Raw genomic sequence first — 22,048 nt, 5'->3', positions numbered from 1 at the left:
TCTCATAGTTACGGCGTTGGGTAGACGGTCATCCCGCCTGATCAGAGACGAAGGGACTAAGCTTAACTATCAGGTTGGGAGGGTTGCCATGGTACAGGTTCGGAGACGGTGTCAAGGGTGTTGTTGAGTCACTTATAATTCTGAAGCCACATAACGCTTCAACGTGGGGAACCTAATTCCTTTTCACTTATATTCAAATTTTCATGTATAAGTTCACGTCTTCATTGCTTCTTCACATGTCACGTTTCTATGTACCATCCCGTGATATTTTATATTTCCGTATGTTTATATTCCTTTATTTTCGTCCGATAAAGTTTAATCATTGGAATTTATCGGTTCCTCTGATTTCATGAAGAGGACTTTGTCTTAATGGTGCGATTTCTTGACAACTGTTGTTAATCATATTCAACAATGATCGATTCTGTTTTGTATGGTTGATTTCTATATATTTCTATGGCACTTGAGCTCTGAAACCTACCTCACCTTCCAGCTATGCCTCAAGCATTTCACCCTCTCTCTCTCTCTAAGTCTTCCTCACTTCCCAGAATCTCCACCCTGTTGCAGCTCCCCTCTGTTGCCACGCAACTCTACTACAGCTCTCCTCTGTTGTAGCTATCCTCTCCCTTCTGTTGCAGCTTTCATCTCCCTTCTGTTGCAGCTTTCATCTCCCTTCTGTTGCAGCTTTCATCTCCCTTCTGTTGCAGCTTTCATCTCCCTTCTGTCGCAACTCCCCTTTCCCACTCTGTCACACAATGTACGTGACCCCCTAGCCTCCCCCACAGCCAGCGAGATGTGCACCAGCTCCCTCTTCTTCCGTCTCACCGCCTCCCTTGCCCGTTACACTCCCCCCCTTTAACACCGCCCCCTACCACCACCACCTCCTTACCTACATAGCGGGTGAGAGGCCCTCTCATTCGCCAGACAAGTAAGGGGAGGTTAGTAAAAGGCTCTTACTTCCTCTTCACCCACCCATGTCCTCCCTCGCCACGTTCCTCGACAGAGACTTTCTCGTCTGTCGTTTTACGTATAATCTTTTATCATCTTTACTCTCAGTCTTATCTCTTCCTTTATGATCTTGTTCCAGATTTTCTCCTCCTACTCTACACTTCCATAGCCATGGGCTATGGCGGGACGCCCTGATATATATATATATATACATATATGTATGTCGCTGCAACAATTAATGAGCTCAGACGGCAATAACGCAGCGAGTTAGGATGGCTTCATCCAATGAGGGTCAAGGCTCCTTGTGTGTCAGGCCAGGCGCCGAGGCTCCTCGTCCACGTGCCTTCCGCCACCCATGGGGGAGGTTGCCTTCCAGACCTTATCGCTTTCCAGATGCTTTCCATCCTGAATGCAGCCAGGGACAGGGTGCTAGTGTGCTGGCCTTATCACACAGTGTTTGAGGCCTCCTGATGCAGTATTTCACAGTCTTATCGGGGACATAAAAGCTGAGTTTCTTATTTCAGTCTTATGAGGTCGAGAGAGCTTGCTATCTTGTCCATTCAGCACACAAGGTCAGTTCTCACTTCATATTCCACTTGTTTTCATACCTTAAGGTCCTACATCCTTACCCAAACATTCTGTAAGGTAAGTTTTCCCCTCCATGATTTACCTACTTAGGTCTCTGACTCTCACTCAGGCCTTGAAGAGGTAGACAAGATGCCACAAGCAGATCAGGGGCATCTAGAGCCGTCCATGAAATATTTCTAGTCTGGTTACAAGTAACCTCTTCCCTTGTATCTCTCCTCCTCCTCGATGCTGCAAACTATCGAAACCTGGTACCTGTTTCCTTCGTCAGTAGCCACTATACAGATACAACCTTCAGGTTCATATATCATGAAATCCCTTCCTCCTACACGTCCTACGTACCATGAGGTATTCAGTTGATATGTGTACCTCATCCTCATGTTTCCCAAGTCCGGTGAATGATCGTGAGGCGAGAGTCGTGAGGGGTGAGGCGACCTTTTATGTTAACTTGTGAGGAAAAACCATCCGACTTCCTCTAGCGAATGACTAAAGTTAAGGAAAAGATCTGCCCAGTTGAGACACACTTAACCACATTAGCACAATTAGTGTCATGATGGAGTTAGTGAGTTTTTTTTTTTTCCTTTGAACACGCAGGGGAAGGTGTGTGGGGAGGGCGCGACTCATTCACCGTGAACCTAAGAACATAACCACAGACGTCGGTCCGTTCCGGTAGGAGACAAACGGTGTTCCGTTCCGGTAGGAGAGACATAGATAGATCTCTCCATCCTCTTTACCCTTCATTCCGCTTTGACAAACGCCAAGTGAACTTTTTTCCATCATCTAACGTTCAGTTGAGTTTATCGAAATTCCAATCATTTCCTGTGAGACTATTGTGTTCATCTAATTCAAATTAGCAGGGATGTGTGTGTGTGTGTGTGTGTGTGTGTGTGTGTGTGTGTGTGTGTGTGTTGGGAGTGGGGTGGGGGGGATGTCACCTTCCCACGATTGTGCCGGCGACCCCAATCGCTGTGACGAGTAAAGCAGTTACTAATAAAGCGAACATGCTGCAGAATTAACATAGGAAAATCAAATGAATATAAAAAAAAAAATTCATCGATAACTAGAAAATAAAACTGAACGAAGATGAAAAATGATTGAGAGTAAGGGATTCACATGAAGAGCAACAGGTATTGGAGATAAAACGGGTGTGAAAGTAGGTTAAGTATGCAGGATAAAATGTGTGTTGAGAGAGAGAGAGAGAGAGAGAGAGAGAGAGAGAGAGAGAGAGAGAGAGAGAGAGAGAGAGAGAGAGAGAGGAATGGAAGAGAGTATCATCTGTCAACCTATAAGTATTTCTGACGGGATTTTGCCAAGAGGCAGGGCAACCGCGTAGTGCTCACAGCAAGAAGAAACTCTAGGAATTAAAGACAGATGAACCGTGTGAGTTACGTGTTGTCGAGTGTTATGTGCGAGATGGAGAGCGAGTGTGTGTCTGCGGGACTGGATCCCGTGCAACCCACGCGTGGGTGAGGCAGGGAGAAAAGACAATTTACCTGGGCGACGGAGGGGAACTTGAAAGCTACTGCGGTGCTGGCTCACTGATGTGTCGTCGCTAACACTCCCAATACTCAGGTGGGTAGTACCTCCCTGGTCGTGGGAGGCTACCTGGAAGAGATAAAGAGAGAGATTGTTAAAACGCAAACGAGTAGCGACAGAAATATGTAATGAGGGACCTGTCTATCATGGAGTCATACACCATGTAAATGTTAATGGAGATGAGGGGTCGTCTATGATGGCAGGAGATGGAACTTAGAAGAAGAAGAAGAAGAAGAAGAAGAAGAAGAAGAAGAAGAAGAAGAAGAAGAAGAGGAAGAAGAAGAAGGAGGAGGAGGAGGAGGAGGACGAGGAGGAGGTGGAGAAGAAGAAAGAGTAAGAACAAAAATGAAGCAGGAGGATAATGGGACGAAATGACAGTGAAGACTACATGATAAAAAACGGCAATAAAAAAATAAAGTAAACGAGTGAAATATGAACTTGAAAAATGAGCATGAAGACGTGAAACGGGGAATACCAATAGGGAAAGAAGAGAGACCAGAGGGAAGGGGAGAATAAAGAGAGAGATGAAAGAACTCAATAAACACAAGGGAAGACGAAGATTGGTCCAGTTATTAGCAAGAAAGGTGAATGGCAAGGAACAGAGTAACGTGGTAAAGAAAAAGTGATATCAAGCCAAAGAAAAATGAGAATGAAGGTGAAAGAAGAAGAGTCAGGGGGAGAGGGACAGGTCATGCTGCCTTCGTCGCCTGCTCCGCCGTAGGTCACGTGGCCCGGAGTGTGTCAGGTCAGGTGGTGGGGGGCGTGACATCACAGGAGGGGAGGAGGCAACCAAGGTCACCTCATTTATATGCAAAACTTTTAGTATTATCTTGTTTTCTCCTGGTTGACGTCCTACTTAACCTGTTCTTACCTATGTAGGTTAGAGAGAGAGAGAGAGGGAGAGGGGGGGAAAGGGAGGAATAGGCATACAGACAGACGGACAGACAGACAGATGATATAGATAGATGAATAGAGAGATGAAAGGGCGAGAAAAACGTGCGTGATGATTTTGTGTAAGTTTGTAGGTGTGTGTGTGTGTGTGTGTGTGTGGGGAGAGAGAGAGAGAGAGAGAGAGAGAGAGAGAGAGAGAGAGAGAGAGAGAGAGAATAGAGACAGACACAGGGAGACAGAGAGCATTATGAACGTGCGTGTATGCGTCATGCTTGCGAGTGCGTGCCTAACTAGCGGGCAAGCTTCATCTCTCCACCGTTAGTGTCCGCAAGAGAGAATACTACGGAGAAATCACATTAGAGTCAGCCTTGTACTGGCTTCTTCTAAAAATGAAACATTCGCTGGTACTTTTAGTCGCTGGAATGATCCGGCTCGGCGCTTTTATTCCCTAGAGAACGGCAAATATAACTATCAAATGAAATCGTAGAATAGTGTTGCATCATCAGCCGTATGTGAGAAAATATCATATAGCACTTTAAAAATTCATGGAGTCTATATTTAAGGTTCCACTGGTAAAAGTTTCCATATTCGAAATCGTATTATAACAAACGTGTGCATTCGTTTGTTGAGAGAGAACGAAAACATTGGCTGAGGACCTCAAAGGCATCTGATCAAAGGATGGGATTGGGAGCCTCTGTGCCAGGAGAGCATATGGTTCATAGTCGATGAGTCAGAGGAGTTGGATCAGAAGGGTTGAACGGGGCCTCATAACCAGTGAACCAAAAAGGTTTATAACAGAGCCTCATAACTAATAAACTGGAGGGGTTGAACGGGGCCTCATATCCAGTGAAACGGGGGTTGAACGGGGCCTTATAACCAGAGAACTTAGGGTTGAACGGGGCTTCATATCCAGTGAAACGGGGGTTGAACGGGGCCTTATAACCAGTGAAACGGGGGTTGAACGGGGCCTTATAACTAGTGAACTTGGGGTTGAACGGGGCCTTATAACTAATGAAGTTGGGGTTGAACGGGGCCTTGTAACCAGTGAACTTGGGGTTAAACGAGGCCTCATAACCAGTGAACCACAGGGGATGATCCGGGGCGGAACCATACTCCTTATTGCCAAGAATGTTTACCAAGACCTACTACAACATGGCAGCCCTTCGGCTCGGGCCTCATAGAGCTTATAATCCTCTGGGTGTTTACCCGAGCTTGCCACGCTCAAGTAGCCTTTATCCAAAGATCCCCAAGAGACTGTATTGCCACAGGTATTTACTGGGAACCGTCAGGCCACTGTAGCCCTCATGTCAGGGTTTACAGAAGTTCAGAATCTCACAGGTTTTGTCCCTGGGAAGACGCTGGATGAGACTGGATGTCTGAATGGATTGGAGCGGCTAAAAACAGTCGGTGTTGTGATCAGCTTTGACATGGATTTGGTCCTCATCATAAACTTCACCGGGGTTGGTATTGATCGTTTAAAGTCTTGCCGTTTTCTGAACTCTGTCAAGAGGGACGGAATGTTAGTACTTAACAGATATTTAGAACTGGATTCTTTCTCGTTGCTTGTGTTCGAGATGATTGAACAGATTCTGACACCCTCCGTTTCTCGACATGCTTCCTATAAGAATTCGTCTCGTTTAAATCAAAGTCACATTAGGGACTGTAATGATCTCCTTGCCCATCTAAGTGTCTCGTGCATTTAAGTAAATTCATTATCATTTACATGGCTCTCGTTCAGAGATCTGGTTAACCTCCTGTACCTGCGATTGTCTGCTTGTGCCACTATCAACATCAGCTTGCTTTCGATATTTCCACATCGGCAGCGTCGTTACTTCAACACTTGTCTGTCTTGCATCGTGCGAGTGTCTGATGATCTCTCGGCTCCAGTGATGCATCAGACGGGGGCAGAGAAAGTGCTATACTTCCCCCTTGTGGTAACCCACGCAATGCGGGTGCTGGCAGAAGGCCCTCACATGGGCACCTCGTTCTCAAGATAAGACTCGTTCTCCCAAGCGGTTTGAACTTATAACTTTACATTCGTGGACGGAAACTGCTTTTGGGACACGTTAAGTGACGGTTTTGAGAAACGTGACTTGTCCATGAGAGTCCAGACCGTCTGCATGCAGCAGACATGACCTGCGTGTCCGTAAAGGTCAACTACTTCACCAGAACGGAACCATCACTCTTGTAATGTATCTTACATAGAGGTTCTTCAGTGCTCGTACACCAAAGTAGGGCGATGTCTCCCCACAACGGCCGAGAAGTGCGTGGTCTTACTTCCCTGTGACCCGAGGCGAGCGCTTCGCTCTGCGGTAGCCCCTGGGGTTGGGGTGTGGGGTCACGTGGCCTGCAGCATATCAGGTTAAGTCAAGCGGCTATGCCGTCCTGCAGCACAACTACTCGAATATCTTTTATTCCATTTTTCGACCGTATTCCTCAAGGAAGACCTCTACCTCCTCCTCCTCTCTAGCATACGGTAACTCGAGGATCTGATCATCTTGAGGCGATACTACGCTGTGACCAGGGCTGTAAGTCATATCGGGCGAGGTAGAAATAGGTCAGCCAGACAAGGAGTGTGTCAACCCGAGGGATTAATGCGCTACGCCCCTTCTTCCGGTGTGCTAAACTGCTGAAGCAGAGATCCCTGAAATGTAGCGTTAAGCTGGACACGTTTCAGATGGATTTTTAAATGTCATACAGTCTCTCATGACCTCCTCCCTGTACGATTCTGCAACGGTGGGAGGCTATTAGGAATCTATTCTGCACATCACTGTAGGAATGTGTTGAACGGACAATCACGAAGAAGAACCTCTCTTGACTTGAGGGGAATTTGGAAGGAAGCAGCAGATTAGATGATATGGCTACAAGGAAACTAACCTCCCGAGGACTAACTCCGCGAGGAATTCGCGCTAGCAGATGCCGGCAGGTGCTGAGCAACGCGGCAGTTCTCTCCCCCCCACAAACCCTCCTCCTCCTCCTCCTCCTCCTCCTGCACAACCTGGTCCCAGCCTGACCCACCGCCACACTGTATTGCCCAAGACTCGGAAGATGCAGACTCCAGGCTTCCTGGGGCAGCATCCGGGACGTGGATGTGCCTGACCCACCCTACTTGTCACTGGGTCAACTGCTGATGCTGCTGCTGCTCTCTCTCTCTCTCTCTCTCTCTCTCTCTCTCTCTCTCTCTCTCTCTTCACCTACTCTCACTATCGTCACGCGTGGAAATTAATCCCGGTTAATACAGTGATTGTACGACTTCACACTAGACATGAGACGTTCCGAAAAGCTTGTTCGACACGCGAGAACGTCTGAAATGAGCTCTTCCATCCTGCGCACGACGTGACGTGCGCAGGAGAATGCACTAGCAACGAGATAGTAACAGTAACACAAGTGTTACGTCTGCCGCTGGAGCTGAGGGCATGTCGCGACCTGGTGGCTTAGACGTTGGGGGAGAGGAGAGTGGAGGGAGGAGGAGGAGGGGAGGAATTCCTCCTCTCCACACCTTCCCACCCGAAGCCCCCGCCACAGTCACGTGTCGGGGCAAGCGCTACTTTTCTACACAAATCTTATAACAAGGATTTGGGACAGTGACCCCTATTACGTAGAAAATGGGGTCGCGCTTTGGCCACACTTTTTTTTGGGGGGGGAGGGGTGTTGGCGATGTCACCTACTTCCATAATGTAAGGGGGAGAAACGCTTCTTTGTTGTATGTTAAAGGATTTATCAAAGCTTAAGAGCAACATTTAATTCAGTGCCTCGTATACTCTTTTCTTCTCAAACATACGAGCGCTGAGTAGGGGTCGAGTGCACTATACAATGTGTTCAGTTTATTGTTCTTATAAAAATGCGTACTTCAGGCTACGGTTGCTTTTACCTACATGTTCTGTATGTTCTAATGAACATCAAGTCTTTAAGTAAGCATAGCAAAAGGCACTCACGTTGTTCTGCTTCATAATATACGCTTACGAAACCAAAGTCCTTGGACGCGCCTGGCAGAAGCAGTACCGATCCTGTTGTCTCCAGACGCACTGACAAAGGCTTCGGTACAGCTTCGACCAGGTGCCTGCTTCGATCGGGCGTGCGCTTCGATTAGCCGCGTGCATTGGTCAGGCGCGTGTTTCGATCACCCGCACGCTTCGACAGCGTGTGCTTCGATTCGGCACGTGCTCCAGACAGACGCATGTGTCGAAAAGGTGAATACTTCAATCAGGCACGTGCTTCGAAAAGGTGTGAGCTTCGACCAATCACGTGCTTTGACCAAACGTATATACAAGTTTCAGGCGTGTCCCGGACTCTTGTCTTTGGCTCTACATAATGTCCAAATATAAAACAAGTTCTTGATATAACTGCTAAACTCGTACATAGATTAGCTAAATAAAGAGCAGATAAATAAACATATGACCATATATCTATCTGTTTACCTAACTGTATCTATACCCCCTGCTTATCTATGTATATATCTTTCTATCCGTCTATATATATACGAGTATATTTGAGTATTTCCAGATTCTGCCTGCATGTGGTAACAGCGCGAGGTAAAAGTCACCTTCGACGGGGTTGTACCATCGTCCAGGACCTTCTCGCCCCAGATGATCCCACATTACCCTGCTCCCGCATGGGGAGCAAACTCTGTCACAGAAGGCCCTTAAAGGGGTCCTAATGTATGTGTGTATGGTGTATGTGTATGTATGTGTATGTGTAAGTATGTGGGTGTGTCTGTGTGACGAACTTATTCCAGTTCTTCACTGACGCTGGTGGGTGGAAGACCCTGCCAGTGGTCCACGTGATCTTGGGTCTTCTTGAGTGACCGACTCCTCAGTACCATACGCCAGCACACTGACTGTTACGATATAGCAATTTCTACCTCCTTTCTAATTACTCGACTCATTCCGGACGAGACAAAGTTCGTAGTGGTTCCAAATCCTAAGTGATTGAGCTTCAGTAATTCAAAACATCGGGAGTAATTCCTTTTATTTTTCCCAAGAAGCCGAGCGAGAATATTTTCTCCGAAGAGGCTGTGGGCTATTCCAGGCGTCACCTCGCTAAGGCGGGAAAGGCAGGCACGTATATAAAGGGAAACGAACGTCTACTTTACACAGGATGGTGGCGAGGCTAGCTAGGAGTAGTGGTGGACATGGTTCAGGGGTGACAGGGCCAACTCTTGTCTCTATCGTTCGTACGAGACATAAGGATATGTTGTGTCTGGGTTCACTTACAAAGTTTCTGTTTAGTTTGGTACAGACAGTCATCTTCGTCATCCATGTCACTTTGAATATGAAGTGGTACCATTCCTCTTACAGTAGTTTAAGGGCTAAGAGTCTGGTGCGTTGCGGTGCAGGTGGGGGAGGATGGTGAGGGATGCAGGTGGTCTTCGTCTGGGCCAGGTGGGGAAGGATGGTGAGGGATGCAGGTGGTCTTCGTCTGGGCCAGGTGGGGGAAGATGGTGAGGGATGCAGGTGGTCTTCGTCAGGGCCAGGTAGGGTAGGATGGTAAGGGATGCAGGTGGTCTTCGTCAGGGTCAGGTGGGAGAGGATGGCGAGGGATGCAGGTGGTCTTCGTCAGCGCCAGTTAGGGGGTAACGAGTCAAGAACCAAGGACCCGACGTGCCTGACAAAGGACTCTGTGACCTGATGTCTCACAGAAGGAAGGGCCACACAGGATCAAAGGAAAGAACTGCAGATGTGGACGAACCTTTTCGAGTCTCAACTTTTCAAAGGGTCCTTCATTTTTCACTTTTCCTTACCCTATAATCTTTACTAAACGCTAATCACCTCGTCTATCAATATAATTAAATAAGCCTAATATCTATTATGCATTCATTTATATATCAATTCCCTTACTTCATTCACCAACTTATTCTACTATTTTCGAATCTTTAAAAGACTTATCGGGAAAATAAAAACATTATCCATCCACTCGAAAAGCAAGCATGGAACCCCTTCCATGTGAGGAAAGGTTAAAGAGGACCTCTGAAGCTTTGTCAGGTTTACGTGCGGACGCCCAGTGCCTGTGAGGTTGCACCATGGGAGGGGAAGGGCGCAGTGAGGATGAGGAAAGACTGGCAGCCGTGGTGGAGGTGGAGGAACAAGAACGCAAGTGGTGCAGAAAGCAGAATCACCGTAGTTGCTAGGATTATGCTGTGCACGACTGATTCATAGGTGCATTGCAGCACAGCCGTGTGACACGAGTGCATGACCAAGTTCTGGCAGCAGGGTTGATGTGTATAAAGGAATGCAGCAACGAGATTACGGTTACGACAAGGTCATGCAGGGGGTACAGCGAGCCGGTACGAGTCAGTGTGGTGGATGCACCTACGAGGCGATAACGCAGCGTAGTTCATACATTAGCGCAATACCGTAGTTGATACTGTAGGGCGGAAAAGGGGTCAAACTTGAGCCCCGGGGATAAAGCATGAGGAGCAGAGAGTAAACTGGGAGGACTAAGAAGATACAGACTATTATGGTACGGCTATACAAAAATGGGCAGCCGAGATCGAAACCCAACATAAAACAGTGGCCTCAGAGCATTATGAACACATAGAAAAGCATGATCAATAACAAGAGCATTAAGAGGAAAACAAAGACAGACTGTGGGCCATGAAAGAAAGGAAGGGCAGAATCTGGGCCCAGAACAACAGGAAGAGATAAAAAAAAAAACGAAAAAAAAAATACAGACCATGGGCTCATAACACCAAGATGAAGAAGGAGAAAAAGGGGGGTCTGACTGTGGGACCAGAGCACCAAGACGAAACAAAAAGGACGACTCTGAGACCTGAATATCAAAGGGGGAGGGGGGGAAGGGAGGGCTGAATATCAAAGGGGAAGGGAGGGGGAGAAGGGAGGGGGGGGGAACAACAACAACAAGAAGGCCTCAGCGGTCATGGGGTCAGGGAGGAGTTAGCGTCAACAAAGAGAAGCGAAAGAGAGGCGCTGACTTGGGGGGACTGACTGCGAAGTCTTGCAGAGGATGACCCACGTTGTGCAAGGGAGGAGGTCCCAGCCAAACCACTAAAGGCCACCAGGTTGGGAGAGGTCTTCAACCGAGAGAGAGAGAGAGAGAGAGAGAGAGAGAGAGAGAGAGAGAGAGAGAGAGAGAGAGAGAGAGAGAGAGAGAAAAAAAAATAGAAAGAAAGAAATTAAGAACAGAGACGAAAGGTGACAGGGAAATCAACTGACAGAGGAGGAAGTTAAAGGAAAGAGTATGGGAATTTGGCTCACAAAGAAAGAAATCCAACACTGAATGAATTCGAGGAGCGGGAAGGAATTTTAAAACTCTTACAGAAAGAACATGCCTGCTGAGTAAGACGCTAGAATGGCAGAGACAGATCTTGACTGACACATAACAAACTTAGTCGAGAGGGAGGGAGGAAGAGAGGGTGAATGAGTGAGAGAGAGGGAGGAACGTGACGGAAAAAGGACTTTAATAGAGATGGAACTTAACCAGCAGATGAATAATAATGAAGGATAATAATGAAGGAATAGGCCATACTTAATGTGTTTGCAAGCTATTACCACGAACAGTATATGCTTAGATACATAATTTGTGGAGTAAGCTATAATGTTAATTACAGTATGAAGGGAACCTGATTTGCAGAGGTTGACCAGCAGAGAGGAGGTCTAACTGAAGGGAAACTTGGCGGGATAATCAGAAACTTATAGGAGAGAAGGAACTTGGCCATCAGTGGAGGGACTTGACTGAGAAAGCCCCTGGTCAACGGAGACGAAACTTGACATAGAAAGTACCCAGCCTATATAGTAGGAACTTGACCGTAATGAACAGAAAAAGAGGGATTGGGAAAAGCAATAAAGTAGATGGATAAGCAAAGAAGGAGTAAAGAAGGCAATGGAGAAGGATAAGTGGTCTAGGTGGGGCTACCTTTTAATACCCACAATCATCAGCCAAACAGCCATTAATCCAAGCCCATGAACCTCCTTCAATATGCAACGTTTCGACGCAACCAGTCAAGCATAAGAAAGTTCTCGTCAGCGATATACTCTCCTATGGTACTGCCCATGAAGTACTCCCCCCCCCCGAACCTCTCTATTAGCAACTCTTTTGCCTTAAAAAAAGTGACCAAAGTCAGTTTAGTAGCCAGCAAACAGCAACAAAAGAATCGTCGTCCATTAATTCTCACTGTTGAGGGTAGGAGGAGGAGGAGGAGGAGGAGGGTTGGAAAAGTAGGTCAGAAAGTAGGTCGACTTTAGGTGAATGGTGGAACAACGGGTCTTCTAGTGGGATGGGTGTTACTCCGTCCAGTCGGGACTTCGAGTCTTACTTGGACTTTATATGACATCATCACTACACCATCGCCACATCTGGGGTGAGGGAGAGAAGGGGAGGATCGATCACCATGGCGCATACTACCTAATCTACCAATCTACCTAATTACCTATAGAATATCCTACGACGTGATCTTTGTTCTAGGTAAAGTCTCGCTTTAGGTACTGGTAGATAAGTAAGTAGAGAGGTAGAGATACTATCCTGAAGGGGAGGTCTGTCCAAGATGTGATGATACCCGTAGTGATGATGCGATACATGTCCAGGGAAGGCCTGAGGTCTCGTCCTGAAGAGAGAGAGAGAGAGAGAGAGAGAGAGAGAGAGAGAGAGAGAGAGAGAGAGAGAGAGAGAGAGAGAGAGAGAGAGAGAGTATTTACTGAGACGGAGGAGGGAGAGTGAGTGAGAGAGAGCCAGCCTAATGTAGCTGATCTTATTATGGTAAAGTGACTTGTGGCTCACTGTGGGCGGCTGTGTTGGAAATCGAAATACATGTTCACTTTTTTTCTACATTTTTTTCCTCTGATTATCCTCCAACTCTCTCTCTCTCTCTCTCTCTCTCTCTCTCTCTCTCTCTCTCTCTCTCTCTCTCTCTCTCTCTCTCTCTCTCTCTCTCCCCAGTCTTCTTATCCTTACTGATTATTCTCGCGCTTTAACTTCTATCACGTCTGTCTGCTCCTAAAACTCACTCGCATTAGGCCTCTCCACAACTTCAGTTCTGATCACTTGTTGAGTCTGGTAATTTGTATGATAATTGATATAATCTAACTTTAAGAATCACCTTAGTTTCCTCACTGTTATCTAACCAAAAATACTAAAAAAATGGACCTGGATACACCAGACGAATGCATACTTAGGAGTAAGCAATCTGCTCAGTCATTCTAAGTAAATATTACAACATATACATAATTCTAGTACTACTATTTGGATCAATGATCCTTCAAGTAATGCAGTACAACATTAATCAAGAGAAAATAATTGTGATTGGAGGCCCTATAGCCCACCTAGCTCGCTTGCTCTTTCTCTCTCTCTCTCTTCTCTCTCTCTCTCTCTCTCTCTCTCTCTCTCTCTCTCTCAAATACCACTAAGATGCATGAATACATTTAATTATGGATTAATGTGAATTATAAAGAGTCATTCTTACATTCCTAACGAGTCGATGATACAATGAGAGTTATGAGACATGGCATCTCCATTCGCTACGAAGCATTCGCCACATGAAACGAAAAGAAAAAAAGGGGCAAAGAAATATGAAAAGTGGCATCCCCCCCTCCGTGACACACTAACGGCCACGTGACCCAAGGTTTCCCGCCAATTTTACTCTGGCGTGAAATAGAACACGGGGTTTCGATCCCTCACATTACCATTCCGTCGAAAGTCGATACTTTAGCAAGAGATGTGAGACAGACCAAGGCATTCTCTCCCGTGGGCAAAAAGTTACATACGAAAACTTCTTGTCTTTAACGTAAAAACACCGTAACGAAAAAATGGAGAAAAAAATGGAGGATTGTATTACGAATGAAGAGAAGAAAACGAGCGTTTAGGGGAGAGAGAGAGAGAGAGAGAGAGAGAGAGAGAGAGAGAGAGAGTAGTAGTGGTAGTTCCCTTCTACATTCCCCAAAATATCGTAGATATCGTAAGAGGAAGGTTACGTCAGGAGCGAATAGGACAGTAGCTGTAGCCTATCTGTAATCGTGGTATCCGCTGTCTTGCAGCAACCGCGCCTCTAATCTACTTACTTTACGGGGCCACCGTAGAAAGACTATTGCTCATGTTGCGTCGTTTTCTCTCTCTCTCTCTCTCTCTCTCTCTCTCTCTCTCTCTCTCTCTCTCTCTCTGAAGTGCGCGCCCGGGGGGTGGGGTTGGAAACGGAGACTCATTGTATATGACTGTGTGTGTGAGGGAGGTCCGAATTTTTGTTATAACAAAAGACGTTATTTTATCGCTTGGCAAATGTTGTGTTTACTTTTTATCACCGTTGGTAAAAGGTTTACGAAACACGAAAAAAAAACAATTTATCAGTCACCCAGGTCGCCCTGATGTGAAAGGAGTTAGGTTCGTTAGTCTATTTAACTACCACCTCAACATGTTACAGCCAATATGTACTGCAAGCGCTTGGCAGAGCCGACTGTGTAGTTATGCCAATACAGACAAAAGATTATAGCCATTTCCGACATAAGAGATGTCTGACATTACGTTCATCATGTCTCAATTATGAAATATTTTACCTCCTTTGCTTCTTCTTACTCTTTTCTTTTTTCTATTTTTCATCCCTTTGGAAAACCCGAAAATCATGAACGATAGATTTTGAAACCGACACAAGAAAGGTTCTTATTGCACCTTTTGTAAGACCCGTGACTTTTAACGCCAGTCTTTTGTTTGAAATATACAGAAGGATTTGTAATATGATAAAGAATCGGTTTTAAAAACGGTAAAATTCTTTTTGCTGGGATGATTTGAGTTAGCGAACGGTTGCGTGAGGTTTTGTATATATATATATATATATATATATATATATATATATATATATATATATATATATATAGAGAGAGAGAGAGAGAGAGAGAGAGAGAGAGAGAGAGAGAGACCTTTGACGAAGCTGTATCATTGGGAGTATAGAACCATTAAAGAACTTTATACTCTGAAAGAGTCTACATTTCCCTGCTGCTGGAAGTGGAGCAGCCTTGGGCGGCAGGAGGCCATAAGAAAAGTCCTGGGTAACATCAGAACTGTCATAGAAACTGGCCCTGTTGTAATAACAGATATGTATACCGTATTGACATATGTATACTGTATATCCTGATCTCAAAATGTCTTCTATGAGTACAGCAAATACCTGATTTATTTCAGAGGTTTACCGGTACTCCATACGAGTCTCATTCAGCTTCAGAGGATGGACTAAGTCTCATTCAGCTTCAGAGGATGGACTGTAAGTCTCATTCAGCTTCAGAGGATGGACTGTAAGTCTCATTCAGCTTCAGAGGATGGACTGTAAGTCTCATTCAGCTTCACAGGATGGACTGTAAGTCTCATTCAGCTTCACAGGATGGACTGTAAGTCTCATTCAGCTTCAGAGGATGGACTATAAGTCTCATTCAGCTTCAGAGGATGGACTGTAAGTCTCATTCAGCTTCAGAGGATGGACTGTAAGTCTCATTCAGCTTCAGAGGATGGACTGGAAGTCTCATTCAGCTTCAGAGGATGGACTGTAAGTCTCATTCAGCTTCAGAGGATGGACTGTAAGTCTCATTCAGCTTCAGAGGATGGACTGTAAGTCTCATTCAGCTTCAGAGGCGAGGTATGACGCCAGAAGCCTTATGAAACACACCCGCAAAGTATATATATTTACCCGTTTCTTTTGTGAACGAATGTAGGGCGAACACGCTTCGTCCGTTCCCCTGCACTGACCTATTTTAATGGCGATTCTCCCCATGAAATGAGAAGCATTCTGGTCCTTATCAACATCCCGTAGTTCTTTAGTTCTTTATTGATAAGAATTATCTCGAGGAGGATTATAACACGGGTTGAGGGAGTGTGGCCTGTTGTGGTGCACCAGTAAATAGCCATGTTATGGGTAATATTGGTACAAGGAGGGTAATGGCAGTGGAGTGGGGGTACTAGTGGTGGTTGGAGGGTAGCAGCAGTGGAGTGAGGGTGCTAGTGGTGGATGGAGGGTAATGGCAGTGGGGTGAGGGTAGTAGCGTTGGATGGATGGTAGTGGTGGTGGAACAAAGGTATAGGTGGTGGATGAAGGGTAGTAGCGCTGGAGGTTTGGCAGTCAGTGATGGTGATGGGGTGAAGGTAATGGTGGTGGATGGAGGGTAGTAGTGTTGGAGGTTAGGTAGTGATGGTGATGGGGTGAAAGTAATGGTGGTGGATGGAGGGTAGTGGTGTTGGAGATTGGGAAGTAGTGATAAAGGGAGGGTAGGCTGTGGTGGTGGAGGAGGGTAGTGGTGGTTGGAGGGTAGTGGTGGAGAGAGGGTATGCTGGACACGTAATGACAGAGACTGAACTTTCGGAAAGGAGAAAAAACGAAAGAATACGAATCAAACTTTTATATAAGGAAGAGAACAAAATATGAACCAAGAAGAAAAAGATTATCAAGAAAGATGGTGGACACGAAAGATGGCGAAAAAAGGAAAGAAGACGAAGGCAGAAAAGAAAGAAAAGTGAGGCGGGGAAAAGATGGAAGTTAGTGTGAAAAATGATGAAAGAAGAGAAGATACATGTGAAGGAAGATGAGCAGACAAGGTGAACGAAAAGGGGCAAGATGAAATAAGGATGAGGGGAGAGCAGGTGAAAGAAGAGGGGAAGCAAATGAAAGAAGAAAGCAGGAGGGAGAGGATTTGAGGTAAGGGGGAGGGATGGAGTGTGGAGGCAGAAGGTGGGTGGGAGGCTCCGTAATCCCCTCCCCTGACCTGCTCCACCACGTGGACGCTGCCACGTGAGGAGAGGGGGGGGGAGGGGGGACAGCGGGAGTAGGGCGTTAGTGGGGATTCGTGGAGTGGGGGAGGTTGGCTTTCTGGGGACCAATGGGGTCTCTGGGGAGTTCGGTGGGATCCTATGGGGAAACCGGGGTTTCTCGGAGGTTTTAGTGGGGTTCTGGGGGGGATGGGCGGCGTGAGGGGGTGATATGACCCCCCCCCCCCCAGACAAGGAAAATGCTCAAGTACGTAAAAAGTAAAAAGAGAAATGTTTGAGTGTCGCGAGGAAGCCCCGCCCTCAGCACCGGTCGCTGGGTAATACATACGAGTACAAATACCTGCAGACCTACTGGGGTCCTTTCGAGGCTGTTTGTGATACTGGAAGAGATCAGAAACGGAGATTAGAGTACTGGAAGAAATGAGAAACAGAAATTAGGGTACTGGAAGAGATCAGAAACGGAGATTAGGGTACTGGAAGAGATCAGAAACAGAGAGTCGGGCACTGGAAGAGATCAGAAACAGAGATTAGAGTACTGGAAGAGATCAGAATCAGAGATTAGGGTACTGGAAGAGATCAAAAACAGAGATTAGGGTACTGGAAGAGATCAGAAACAGAGATTAGGGTACTGGAAGAGACCAGAAACAGAGACTAGGGTACTGGCTGAGATCAGAAACAGAGACTGGGGTACTAAGAGGACATAAAACAAACAGATAACTTATTAAGTAATACTTGTAGACTCAATCTATGCCTAAGGAAGCGTTAAAGGATGAAATAATACAAAGACGACACTGAAATGCTAGTGTCATACAGGAAATGAAAGAGACAAGGAACGGGGGAACGAGAGACAAGGAATGGGGAGAGAGAGAGAGACAATGAACGGGAGAAAGAGACAAGGAATCGGGGTCCTGTTACGGTTAGCGTTACTGACCATGAGTCGGGCCAGCGTGGATTCGAATCCTGCCGCGGCTGTCGGCCAACAGCCAATCGCCGCTGTTAAATCATCCCCTGGTGGATGAATGGCTACCTGACTCATTCTGGAATGTGTGTGTGTGTGTGTGTGTGTGTGTGTGTGTGTGTGGTAATCCCTTCCATAGCCTAGATTGCTGCCATTTCTTCCTGCCTCACATACACGTAGGCATCCAGTTTAAAAACACAGACTCTCCATCCTACAAATAACTTACTTAAAGGCAATCTATCGTCATAGGTATAGAAAGTGACTACAAAAAGGCAATTAGATACACATACACAAAAATATACACGCATATATGCACACACATCTACGAACGTCAAACATTTTGCTGTTACACACACACACACACACACACATATGTATATATATATATATATATATATATATATATATATATATATATATATATATATATATATAGGGCTTGGTTGTGAATAGGGGGCTCTGTTTTCAGTGTATTTTACATGACAGGGAGAGAATGGCTGTGAGTGAATGAGGTCATTTCTTCCTCTGTTGCTGGCGCTACCTCGGTGACACGCGAAGGAAAAAAAAAAGATATATATATATATATATATATATATATATATATATATATATATATATATATATATATATATATAATATATATATGCAAACTGATTAGATTTTTGGGATGGTGATAGTGACAGAATAGACAGACAAAAGACAGACAGCAGTAGGTGTGGAGAGTGTAGTCTCACCCTATATGCTGTAATGACAACCTCCATGCCGACATGGGCCTCTTCGAGTGGCCATCCTGCCCCAGGTGCCATTACTCCAGGTGGCCCTTGAGTCCCCTCATGTTGCAAACCTCTCACCTCAGTCAGAAGCTCATGTGGCAACCTCTCATCTCAGTCAGAACCTCATGTGGCAACCTACCCCCCACTCCGAACCTCCTTTGAAAAACCTTTCTAATCAGAGCACCACGTGGCAATACCTACCCCACTAACTTCCTCATGTGGCAACACCTCGCCCTTCAGAACTTCAAGTGGCAAGTCCCCCCCCCCCCTTGAAACCTCAGTGTGGCAACCCTTCACCCACTCAGAACCTCCTCATATGGCAAAAAAATATATATACACATATACATTCACTCTCAACTTCACCATATTACCACACATGAAAAAAGTCTAGTTATTTCGATATAGATCTATTTCCGTCAGTATTTCTTTAATTTCCAGTGAACTATAAAATATTTTCTAATAGGACGCGCTTTGAGGAACATCCACAAGCACCAGCTTTTCAAAATATAGAAACTGTACAGAACAAAAGTAGGGATCCTAAATGTAAAAGAAAAAAAAAAAGCGCAAAATACTATTCCATTTTCATTAAGGCATAGAAATTCGTTTGCATCATGTCCTGTTCGACATATTAATCGGAGGCTACATCCCCTGAAGGATTACAAGTAAACAAAGATTAATGACGGTCACCTGCGAGATATATGAAGGTAAACTAGTTCTTCTGGAGATACACTGGGGTGTTATGAAGGTCAACTGGCTGATCTAACAGTAAACTATCAATTATAAATGCAAAATTCAAGATGATATATATATATATATATATATATATATATATATATATATATATATATATATATATATATATATATAAATCGGGATTTTTATGATGGCTAATCGGATCAACAATATATAAATGAGATAAAAATGTGTCGTAAATGAAGTTAAACTTGTGGTGATGACATACAACTTGGCGTAAGGAGAGTAAGCTAAATGCAACGGAGGTAAACTGCGTATCGGGAAATGTTGGTTACGCGGACTACATGTGGGTCAGATGGATGTAACACAAACCTCAGGAGGAAGGAAGAAGGTTGATGGGCTCTGGGTAGAGGAAGTCCTCCCTTGGGTGAAACTCGCCGGGAGTCATTGCGCTCTGTGACAACTTTCACTGAGGGTGACAGACAGACAGACAGACAGACGGGCAGGCCGGGACGCCCTCCCAACCTCACCTCCTCTGTCAGTCATGATAACATCTGATGACCCAAGAGATGTTCCCTGTGGCCCCCCCCCACCTCTCCAATACCAACCAGGGTCCCTGTTCAACGAATATTTGGCAGCTGGGAGAAACTGACGCTGTACCTAACCTCAACGGGAACCAGGTCAACGGGGTAAAAAGAGCGTGTCGGAGGATAATATATGTAGCGATTTGGTCGGATTGCGGGGCTTCAGCTAAGACTAGGATAGAGACAAACATGGGAGACGGAATAATATACTGAATGACGTTCTTGTATGGCTCAAACACCCGTCCAAAACAGGCCTGCGCATTCATCTGGTAAATGGGATCGTCAATGTATAGTCAACATCCGAAAATAAAGTTATATAACATCATCTCTGACCACATACAATCTCATAGCAAATATGACCACACTGTTTCCACAAGTACATTAAGTCTACATCCTTTTAATGGACTATTTTGTTTACTATAATCTCCAATTCAGGATTAGATTTCTTGTTAAACGTACTCCCTCCGTGTGGAAATATTATCTGTTATGGGGAGAAAATTTACATTATCATTACCCCTGTGTGTTTGAATATTTCTGCATGCCTACGGTTTTTGTTTCCATACTTTGGGTGATTTTGGGCATTATCATATATGCTAAAAGGAACACTCGTAGTAATGTTAAAAACTGAATCCATATTCAGATAAGAATACCATCATCAACTTAGACTTCTAGCCCAAAACTAATATCAGTGTTTTGCTAAAATATAAACCATCAAAATGATAATGTCATCTGTTTTTCTAGCACGTAGAACAAGGATGAATATTAACTTAGTAATCTCCAGAGAAAGAAGAGGAAGCTGCAGCAAATTTTCATAAGAAATAGCCATTGCCCTATTTCACAAGCTCCTGGAGAATTCCTTTGTAACAAATGCAAAAATCATTCACAAAGTCTTGAATCTGACGTTTTTGGCTTTTCCACTTAAGATGATATATTGGATTGATCTATCACGATGCAAAATATTCCCAATTTTTGTCTTCCGTTCTCTAGATATTTCAGGAATTATATTAACAATCTTTTCCTTAAATAACATTTATCATTATTCTGAAGTCGAGGTGAGTGTGTTCAGAGGTAAGCAATATTGAGATGAAAGATGATAGAGGAAACAGTGCAATCGTGAAAAGTTATATGGAGTCATTGGAAAGCACAAAGCATACGATGTCTTTTCAGAGAAATATTAGAGCACGGCAACGTAATAAGGAATACTGCAGAAATTCGAACGCATACGAATAAAGATAATCGCCCATGATCTTAATTGGAGGAATTGCCAGGTAATGGAATCAAATATTATCCGACTTTTCAGTTTTATACGTCTTTCCTCTCATAACCCAGATTTCCTTTGATCAATATCATACGGAAAGAACACATAATTCCAGTGAAAGTTCAACTCGAAAATTTTACGTCACAAGGAAATGCATCAAAGTTACGAACGCCAAACGTTTTTGTTCATCGCTAATCTACTAATATACTTTATCGTGAGGTCCTGAGCTTATATGGTTACTCATGACTTTTTTTTTTTTTTACCAAATCTCAATATTTTAAAGGGTTTATGCAAGTCATAAAGCAATGAACCCATTGCCCAGAATTTAGATACGTATGCTTCCATTACTTTTTTTAAGCTCGTATATCGTCACAGCGAGGCGACAGGCGTGGAAGCTGCATCAAACAAGGCCTCGCTCTTTTTTCTTTTTGATTGGTGAAATCTTCGTCAGTTACACTTCAATGATCGTCAGCTGCTATGACAAGATTACCGGTAAGTTAAAGACGTATTCTGAATATGGGATGCCTAAAAGATAGATATATTTTTACGGCATTGATCATATTTGCAAAGATGACGTTTTGATCACCTGTGGGAGATCTCATTGTTTACGCTAAGTAGATGCTGAATGGACCCGCACGGTGTAACCTAGCAGTTCTAATATCTATAGACTTGAACAGCAAATGCTGAAGCTTTAGCGTACCTAATTCATTTTTTCCTTTACGTTTAGAAATTGTTTAAATATACGAGCTTTTCCCAAACTTTCTCCTGGTGTCGGCTCCATTCCATTGTCTTCGGTAATACGTTCAAGGGAAGGGTCATTGTTTCTAGGAATGATTATTGTTCCTGAATACTTTATTCAAGGTAAAGATAAGTTTTTTAAAATTCCTTACAACGTATTTCGAAGGTAAATTTGGTCTTACTATGATTTATTATATTACGGAAGTGTTTTGTTGATGACAGCTTTGCAGCAGCCTAGCTTGGTATGGATTCAGAGAACCAAAAATAGATCCATTGAGCCTTCATTGAACTTATATTTACATGTTAAGATTGTTGACTTTTCATACCTTTTTCTTGGGAGTGAAAAGCAAATTGTATTTTAGGATACGCGTAGGACTGTAAGGTATGTTAGAAC

At 44.6% G+C, this 22,048-nt stretch overlaps 1 long non-coding RNA gene across 3 annotated transcripts in view; it reads right to left on the bottom strand.

Moving 5' to 3' along the window:
* Positions 1-22,048, bottom strand: part of LOC139760279 (uncharacterized) — a 149,831-nt gene that overhangs the window by 8,220 nt on the left and 119,563 nt on the right. For all 3 annotated transcript variants that reach the window (XR_011715290.1, XR_011715289.1, XR_011715288.1), the window contains exon 3: positions 3,024-3,135. This is a non-coding gene — a long non-coding RNA (uncharacterized lncRNA). The remainder of the gene's footprint in view (positions 1-3,023; positions 3,136-22,048) is intronic.

Source organism: Panulirus ornatus, chromosome 36 (genome assembly GCF_036320965.1).
Source record: "Panulirus ornatus isolate Po-2019 chromosome 36, ASM3632096v1, whole genome shotgun sequence".
Classification (NCBI taxonomy): domain Eukaryota; kingdom Metazoa; phylum Arthropoda; class Malacostraca; order Decapoda; family Palinuridae; genus Panulirus; species Panulirus ornatus.
Note: the sequence above shows the minus strand (reverse complement) of the source record. Positions and strands in the feature narration are given on the sequence as shown.